At 32.7% G+C, this 10,000-nt stretch overlaps 2 non-coding genes across 2 annotated transcripts; both read left to right on the forward strand.

Annotated features, from left to right (window-relative positions):
• Positions 1-526: 526 nt before the first annotated feature.
• Positions 527-600, forward strand: TRNAP-UGG (transfer RNA proline (anticodon UGG)). Its single transcript has one exon. It is a non-coding gene; the product is annotated as a tRNA-Pro (tRNA).
• A 162-nt stretch (positions 601-762) lies between these two features.
• TRNAW-CCA (transfer RNA tryptophan (anticodon CCA)) lies at positions 763-836 on the forward strand. Its single transcript has one exon. It is a non-coding gene; the product is annotated as a tRNA-Trp (tRNA).
• The last annotated feature ends 9,164 nt before the right edge of the window (positions 837-10,000 follow it).

A 10,000-nucleotide genomic window follows, 5' to 3' on the forward strand; every position in this document is an offset into this window, starting at 1 on the left:
ATGAAAAAAACGGGAATACCAACGCATCCGGGAATAAACGATTGATCTCGATTAATAGACCCGCTAAAGCCCCGAACCATATAGTACTTACTACCGGTGCCACGGAGAGATATGTTTTTAGATCTCGCATTGAAAACCCTCCTACTTTATAGTAATTTGTAATACATACTGGTATTACATACCATCAAATGTATATATAGTTAATAACCGCTTGTATTGTCCGCGGAATTCCTAATTCAAATTGAAATGTACAACAGTTCAATTCGGTAGATATTCCCTTTTTTATTAAAAAAAATATGTAGCTTTCCGCCCCACCCCAAATATTCATTTTTCTTTACGGCGGATTTAATATTTATTATTTCATACGTATATAAGTCTTTTTATTATTTTTATTATATTTTATATATGATATGAGACAAAAAAGAAGAAATGGCAAGATAATTTGTGTATACCAATGGAGGAAATAAATAAAAAATGTGGAAAACAAGACAGGGATTCTCTACAATAACACTGTAGACCAATTGAAAGGGATGTAGCGCAGCTTGGTAGCGCGTTTGTTTTGGGTACAAAATGTCACGGGTTCAAATCCTGTCATCCCTACCTATTACTTATCTTCTGAACAGTAACGAGGAATCAATTGAGATCCATAAAAATTGAACATACATATATCGAATCAATCTTTTTTTATTTAATTTTATGATATTCTCTATGATAATATATGTATCGAAGATATATTCGGGTTGCTTTTAGTTTGATAATAAAACGCTCTTAGTTCAGTTCGGTAGAACGCGGGTCTCCAAAACCCGATGTCGTAGGTTCAAATCCTATAGAGCGTGATTCGATTCTTGTTGTTGTTAAATCAAAATGATACTGAAATAATTCAACAGAAATCAAAATTTTACCTCCTATAAAGCAAGTAGGGGGTCAATCAAAAAAAAGAACTGTTAATTAATCAAAGGTCCAACTGATCCCCCCGTCTGTATTGTAAATATGCGGTCACAAATAATCCAGCCAAAGTAATAGGAATTAGACCTAATACGATTCCAAATAGAAAAACTTCAATCATTTCAATTTAGTTGAACGAGGAAAAGGAGAGGTAATATCTATCCTTAAAATATTAATCGGTATTGCCCATGAATCTCAATGACCAAGAATTCGAAATTGAATTGACAAGGTAAAGAACTCTACAATATATAGAATATATTGAATAACACCGAAATCTTTCTTTTTTTTGAATTGTGCATTCAATGAATTTTAATCAAATAAGTCGTATCTTGTTCAGACCGATAAATAGAGCTGAGGTTATAGTTAAAACTGCTAGTAGAAAACCGAAATAACTAGTGATAGTAGGCATGACGAGGCTAAATGAAATACGTTATTTTTATCCATATGTTTATAAAGCACTTCCCTAAGTTTCTATTTTTGAAAGATACGCGGATGGATAAGTAAAAATACTAATTGAAAAAATATATTCAATTGAAAGTTTTTGATTCATCTATTATTATGATTATAGATGATACTAACAAAAATCTTGTGACATAGGTAAGAAATCAATTCATCATCTGTCTCTCTATCCCGCAATTCGGAATCAAGGGATTCATTGAACAACTCTTGAGTTTTCAAAACAAATATTCTTATTATAAAGAATTTATAAACAATAATTTAATATATAAATCTAGTAAATATATAAATCTATTAAATGGATTCTAAATAATTAGAAAGAAAAAAAAAAAAAAAAAAAGAAAAATAATAAATAAACTATGTTGTGTAACTTGATTCCAAAAATGAAATGCTCTTTGAATCGCTGAAGAATGAATGACCTTATAATGCCCTTTATTTATGAAATTGTATTCCCACTAATTAGATTTTATGTAGTGGGTTCATTTCCATAAAATCTTTTTTAAAAAGAAAAAAAGTATCGCACGATCAGATCACTCGAAACTAGGTTCTCCATTTATTCTTATTCTTTCCATATTAAAAACATTCTTCTAATTAGTTGAAGAACGATCGTTTGAGTCTAATATAAAACAATAATGCGTGCATTACGAATATTTATTATTCTTCTATTCGTTGTTCTGTTTCGTTCATCGAATCCTATGTACTACTGTTACTTGTTACTGGACGACTAACCAATTCCTTAAAATAAAAAAAGATTCAAACAAAAAATATAACTACAAACACAAAAGAAATATTTCGAGATTTCACGTCTAATTTCATTGAATTTTGGGGACTATTAGAATCTGCTTCCTAAATTATTATAAACCAACCAGTCGGATTCACATTTTACCCAATCTTCGCTTTCTAGCCCGAAGCCAATAACCGATAGAATCCTTAATACTACAGACAGGCATTTTCAGAATTTTCTATTGAATGAATGGTATATGATTCTACATCGACAAGCAGCAAGAAAAGAAGAAACAAATTATATTATTTAGTTTTAGTGCTTCATTTTGATACTTATTGTGAAATTGCGTTGCTGCGTCAGAAGAAGGATAGCTATACTGATTCGGTATACTCTAAAAACACCCTCGGTACAATATTGACGATCTTACAAAGATAAAATTTCAGTTAATTTCCATTTACTGATCTCATCTTTTACGGAATCGATCCCCCTTTTGACTGTACAAGAATATGTGGAGCTCGGCATGTCTGGAAGCACAGGAGAACGTTCTTTTGCTGATATTATCACCAGTATTCGATACTGGGTCATTCATAGCATTACTATACCTTCTCTATTCATTGCAGGTTGGTTATTCGTCAGCACGGGTTTAGCTTACGATGTTTTTGGAAGCCCTCGTCCAAATGAGTATTTTACAGAGAGCCGACAAGGAATTCCATTAATAACTGGCCGTTTTGATTCTTTGGAACAACTCGATGAATTTAGTAGATCTTTTTAGGAGGACCAAATGACTATCGATAAAACTTATCCTATTTTTACAGTGCGATGGTTAACTGTTCACGGGACTAGCTGTACCTACCGTTTCTTTTTTAGGGTCAATATCAGCAATGCAATTCATCCAACGATAAACCTAATCCGAATTATAGAGCTATGACACAATCAAATCCGAACGAACAAAATGTTGAATTGAATCGTACCAGTCTTTACTGGGGGTTATTACTCATTTTTGTACTTGCTGTTTTATTTTCCAATTATTTCTTCAATTAAATAAAAGAAAATACTAAATAATAGTACGAATTATCTTATCCCATTCGGAAGGATATCATCTCATAATTATCTATGACTGTTTCTGTCTCTAGCACGACCACTTGATGAAATGGGGAGGGGAAGTGGGACAAATGGCCGAGACTACTGGAAGGATTCCTCTTTGGATAATCGGTACTGTAACTGGTATTCCTGTGATCGGTTTAGTTGGTATTTTCTTTTATGGTTCATATTCCGGCTTAGGTTCATCTCTGTAATAATCGGATGAACTGAGTTGGAGACATGAAAGCGTAAGAACTCAACAGGATCCCCCTCAAATCAGAAAAAAAGAGGGGGTAGGTCCCGTTGAGCTCTTACTAATTAGAATTAGACTAATTTATTCATATAAATGAAAAAATGGATCTTTCCTATTTTTTCAAAAAACTTCATTTCTTTCTGATTCTGAATTGCTTCAAAAAAAAAATTGATTCAGACCATCTCTTTCGCGATCGTATCGGTCGATACTTTCATTTCAAAGCGAAAAAAAGAAAGAGAGAATCACTCGATTCCCTCTTTCTGGATGATACAATCCCAATATAACAATATTATATTTCTATCGATCAGATATCACAAACCCTTTAAATAGATTAAAATATACTAATAGAATTTTCTATAGTTATTTTAATATAAAATAGAATTGAAAAATTCATTGAATTTGTTCACTACTTATGTAATAAATCGAAAAAAAGGTTCTGATAAACCGGGAAAAATTGAAACTAAGAATAGAGATCTTTGACGAACGGGATCAAGAATAATTCATTAGTTTATTATTTCGACACCAGAACAAGAAAAGGAATTTTTCTGGTATCGAATACTAGAAAGATGCATAATTCCTTCTAGAATCCTTTGTTCCCTTCATTTTTTTTCTATTCTCCATTTACTTATCTTATTTTTAATATCTACTCTATTTTTATTCTATTAGAATAAAAATAGACACATTCAATGACATTTCAATCTGGCACCAGTGACATAATAATCATAATAATACCGCTCCTATTTGTATTGTAAAAAACAAAGAAATAAAGAAGAGGTAAAATAGTCTTCCTGACAATATAATATCCATACTATGACTAGTAATGCGGTACAAGTAATTACCGAAATAGGGTCGAAAAAGAATAAAAAAAAAAACAAGGGAAAAAGTTTTTCATAATTTTTTGATCATACATAATTAAATTATAGAATTGCCAACAAGAATTTGGTTTTTTTTACGAACTTTATTTGATAAATCCCCAGATTTAGAAATTCATTTCGGACAATTGAACCTTCTCAAACTGTTTCTTTTTAAGAACTAAAAAGATTTGTGCCAAAATAACAGATGCAAAAAAGAACAAAAGGCCTTGGACACGTAATGGATCTTGAAGGACGATTTCCGCATCTCCCTGACCAAATCCTCCCACATTAGGATTACTCGTTAATGGTTGATCAAGTTTGATGGATTCGCCCTCTGAAACAAGAAGTTCTGGTCCTGGAGGGATAATATCAACCACTTGACGCCCATTCGCTGCATCCACTATGGTTATTTCATATCCTCCTTTTTCTTTTCGTATTATTTTGCTTACTATCCCTGCTGCTGTAGCATTATAAACATTATTATTACTCTTACTCCCGTCGGGATAAATCTGACCCCTTCCCCTGTTCCCGCCTACGTATATGGGATATTTTAAGAAGTGAACATCTTTCTTAGTCGCAGGGTCCGGGGAAAGAATAGGAAAGGTGATTTCACTATATTTCTGACCAGGAACAGGACCTATCACAAGAATATTTTTTTTAGTGGGACGATAGCTCTGAAAAGAAAGATTGCCCATCTTTTCTTTAATCTCGGGAGAAATACGATCGGGGGGGGCTAATTCAAACCCCTCGGGTAAAATAAGAACAGCCCCCACATTCAAACCACCCTTTTTACCATTCGCAAGAACTTGTTTCAGTTGCATATCATAAGGAATTCGAACAACTGCTTCAAATACAGTATCAGGAAGTACCGCTTGTGGAACCTCGATATCCACGGGCTTATTAGCTAAATGGCAGTTGGCGCAGACAATACGGCCGGTTGCTTCTCGTGGATTTTCATAACCCTGTTGTGCAAAAATGGGATATGCATTTGAAACGGGTGCCCAAGTTATTATATATATCATGAGTGATACGGAAATAGATCGAGTAATCTCTTCCTTTATCGAAGAAAAGGTATTTCTAGTTTGCATGGTCCAATCATTGAGCCCAAAAATTTCTACAATAAAATTAGGTAGGTCCCTAGTATAGTTCCCTATCCATGATTCTGCTATTTACTGAAATAAAGTTACTCGAATATAGGAGGCATCCTTCGCGATGGGTAGAAGGAATAAGTACAATTTTGAATGTTTTACTTATGTACAAAGTAACAAACATTATATTTTTCAGTCATTCATTGAATGATAAATCACTACAAGTGAGGGAGATACACGATTTAAATAACGGAAGATCCAATATTTTAAAATTGTGTCAAGAATGACTGGAAAAGTGGAAACAAGACCGGATATAATTTGATCGTTATGAGAAAATCCAAAATCTTTGTAGACAGAACCAATCATTAGTTCCCAACCATGGGGTGAATGAAATCCTATACATAAATCAGTTAATAAAAGAATAGAAAAAGCTTTTATTGTGTCGCTTAAGTTATATAGGAACTCTTGAACCCAAGAGTTAAGAATAACAAGTTCTTCATTACCAAGAATAGAATAACCACTTAGAATAACGAAACAGATTATATTTGTCGAGAAGTGCAAAATCATATGGATACGATCCTCATTGTGCATCTTGATCAATTGGATCGTTTCTTTGTAGATTCCGATACGAAGCTTTTGTAGATGTGTTTCTGGGTATTCCTTTAGCATTTCGTCCAAGAGAAAGAGTTCCTCTAATTCTAGAACTTTTTTTATAATACTCTTTTCTTGAATATCATTCAAAAAAATTTCGGATTGACCAGTATTCCACCAATTAGTAACCCAAGATTCTAGGCTTTTATTAAATGAAAGAGAGATCCACCAGGGCAAAAATACTATAGATGCAAGATATAGAAGGGGAATGAATGCTTTCTTTTTTTCCATTTTTTCGTCTTTTATTTTTTAATGAACTCACTTCATTCGTTAACTCTCTACACTACTAATATTTATATCAAACATAAGTTCTATTACAAGTCATATGCATACTATTATGAATCCATTCCCTGTTTTTTAGTTTTTGATTTGTGATTTATTAGTTAATCCTTGAATTTCGAAATAATACAGAAAGAAAATAACAAAGAATCCACTTTTTTTTGTTACTGTGCAGTTGATTTACATACGGATCAAAATTTCGGACAAAGAAAGTTTTCTGGCTGTTCCGTATACGTCTGCTTTGGGTCAAATGAGCATTCTGAAGAAATTCCAGTTAAGTTATTATACTATTACTATGGTCTATAAAAAAGACTATTCTTTCATTTCAGTTTTATCCCTCTTGCTACGAACAAAATTCATTCTGAACTTCATTTTTCAAAAAACTTCAATTGGTACACGCAAGAAATAGGCCAATTCGGCAGCCTTTTGCTCAATTTCTCGTGGGGTCAGATTCTGATCGGTACGCGTCAAGGGAATGGCCCCTTGGCCTCTTATTTCCATATAAAGGACACGACGTGCATAAATACCCTCTTTAACTTCTATTCTGATGGACTGAATGTCTTTCATAAGGAATCGTAGGAAGATTCGACGATTTTTTCCAGGAAACCCCCAACGAAAAATAGACACTATTTCTTCTTTTCTATCGAATCGATCATAACCGCTACCTACATTCCACAAAATTGTGCACCACAAATAGGAGCTAATAAAGAGACCGGCAATCCCATAGAAAGACATTACGATCCCCTGTGGAAAAAAAATTATTTGCTGAGACGGAAATAAAGCTATCAAATCCCTACCAAGATAACTGGAAGTTCCAACCAATAAAAACCCTAATGAACCTAAAAAAAGGATAAAGGCCCAGCAGAAATTGCTGATTTTTCGAGATCCTCTTATAAATTCTATCCATATACGTTCTGATCGCCAATTCATACTAGATCTCGTTGCATTTTATTGGAATTAAGAGAATCAAAAAAAATCTATTTTACTTTTTTTGTTTCCGAAGTAACTCTAATCAACTAGCACTATTTTGATGTGAACCTTTACTTTAGATCTAAGTAATTCATCGAATTACTTAGATCTAAAATAATAACATCACCTTTATATGATTCCCTATAGATACCTACATCCATATAGGTATATTGATTTTATATCTCAAACATTTGTCGCCCGATCTCTTATCTATTTTCTATTTTGAAACTTATCTATTTTCTATTTTGAAATACTTCTAATTGATTTCCTCAGATATCATGTTTACGTATGTATAATCGCTTATGTTTGGAGTAAGCCACATGTTAGATTCTAGTCTACTAAATAGATAGCTGTGTTATCGTCAAAGTCTAAGTTTTGAAAAAAAAAAATAGACAGCATATTTAAAAAATCTTGTTTTTTTGAACATGAAGAAATAAAGAAGCCATTGCAATTGCCGGAAATACTAGGCCCACTAAAGGCACAAAAATAGAGGGTAAGGTGGTGAGAGTTGTCATAGAATGGATACCTCGACTTAATATTTTCATTGTTATATTAATAGTTTTACCTGTTATTTATTGATTGTTATAAAAGGTATCTTATAATTATACTAATTCAATATATAATTATACTAAGTAATATCTACGTGAGTATATATAGAAAAGGAATGAGGAATGTCGAATTAAATAAATGGACTTACTCATCTTTCGACATGAGATATATGTATCATAATAGACGTTTGCATTATTTTAGTTATTATCTTGTCTTAGCATTTTTTTTTAATAAAATTTCATAAAGATTTTCGTACAAATTCCCAAAAAGGTAGTTATAATCCGATCCAACAACAAGGATTCTTAGTAAAACTAGAGATCCGCTAGAGATGTAGAAAGATGCAAGACTCTATGCCGCTATTTGCTATAGTTGAAGTATATATACACATGTAATGTTAAGAAGGGAGCATGAAATTCATTTTCTTCCCCGTGCCAAATTTTGCGGAAGAAATAAAAAAAAAAAGAATTCATTTTTTAAGTTAAGTAAGGCTTTACTTGATTGAATTTTGATTCGAGGGAACGAAAGCGTGGAGCTGAAATAACTCACTCACAACACCTTTTAAAGGATTACGTGGTACGATTAGATCGAATAAGCCCTTATCGAATAAAGATTCAGCCTCCTGTGAACCCTCAGGGACTGCCTTATTCAATGTTTGTTCAATTACTCTTTTACCCGCAAATGCGATGTAGGCATTCGGTTCGGCAATAATGATATCCCCCAACATACCAAAACTAGCTGTCACCCCACCAGTAGTAGGAGATGTAAGGATTGCTACATAGAATAATTTTTTATTTGATTGATAATCATATAAAGCGGAAGATATTTTTGCCATTTGCATCAAGCTCAAACTTCCTTCTTGCATGCGTGCTCCTCCCGAAGCACACACTAAAATAAGAGGTAAAAATTGATTGGTAGCATACTCGATCAAACGGGTGATTTTCTCTCCTACTACGGATCCCATACTACCCCCTATAAACTGAAAATCCATAACCCCAATTGCTACTGGAATATCATTTAATTTACCTGTGCCTGTTTGAATAGCCTCAGTTAATCCTGTCTTTCTTTGATAAGAAGAAAGACGATCTTTATAAGTATAAAGTTGATTCTCCGAATCAAATTGAATGGGATCCAAAGAGACCATGTCTTCATCCATAGGGTCCCAAGTACCTGGATCAATCAAAAGTTCGATTCTATCTGAACTACTCATTTTCAAATGGTATCCACATTGTTGACAAATATTCATTTTTGATTTAAAAATTTTCTTATAATTTAATCCATAACAATTTTCGCATTGAACCCACAAATGCCTGTATTTTTTAGTTAGATCTAGATCATTAGAACGTTCTGTTGTAGTTAAATTTTTTCTATGCGTGCTAGTTCTTATACTGAAACTCTCACTTTGACTACTATTTCCACCTTCAGCACAAATAGAACTATAAATGTAACTGTCACTGTAATTGTGACTACCACTTAAAATGTAACTATCAATACAGATTTGAGTCCAAAGATAACTGTCAATGCAACTATTAATGTGATTATTCCAACTATATTTAGTATCATACATGTACTGATCATAGTGGGAATCATCACTCTTAGATACATTATTTTGATAAGTAGAGTTCCGAAAACTATAAAAAGAACTTTCTAGTTCACTTACAAAAGAAGGATCATTGTCAATCTCAAAAATTTGATTTTCAATATCCAAATAGATGGAATAACTGCAGCTATTACTATCCCTAACTAAAAAAGTGTCATCAGATATGAAATTCCGAATGCCGACTAAATCATCAACAGTACTGTAACTAGAATTGTAACTATCACTATGACTAGGAATGTTTTTATTCATATTATTTATAATTGATCCTTCACTTTCAATAGGACCAAGACTATTGATTGATTTATTTAGCCTACACCTGTATTCTAACTTCCCTTTAGACAACATCGAATTTAACCATCTTTTTTCCATAGAGCTTTCTTGCCCCTATTTACATGAAAATACAATAGCTGAATAGTCATTCGATAAAAAAGAAATCATTTAAATATCTCATTTCCTATCAGAATAGGATCTAAATCCAATCACTAGGATTATTAAGTATTAACGAGTCGGTCTTAAAAAAAAAAGGTTCCGTTATATATAGTGAAGTGATACTTA

This window comes from Cucumis melo, unplaced genomic scaffold (assembly GCF_025177605.1).
Source record: "Cucumis melo cultivar AY unplaced genomic scaffold, USDA_Cmelo_AY_1.0 utg001413l, whole genome shotgun sequence".
Taxonomy (NCBI): domain Eukaryota; kingdom Viridiplantae; phylum Streptophyta; class Magnoliopsida; order Cucurbitales; family Cucurbitaceae; genus Cucumis; species Cucumis melo.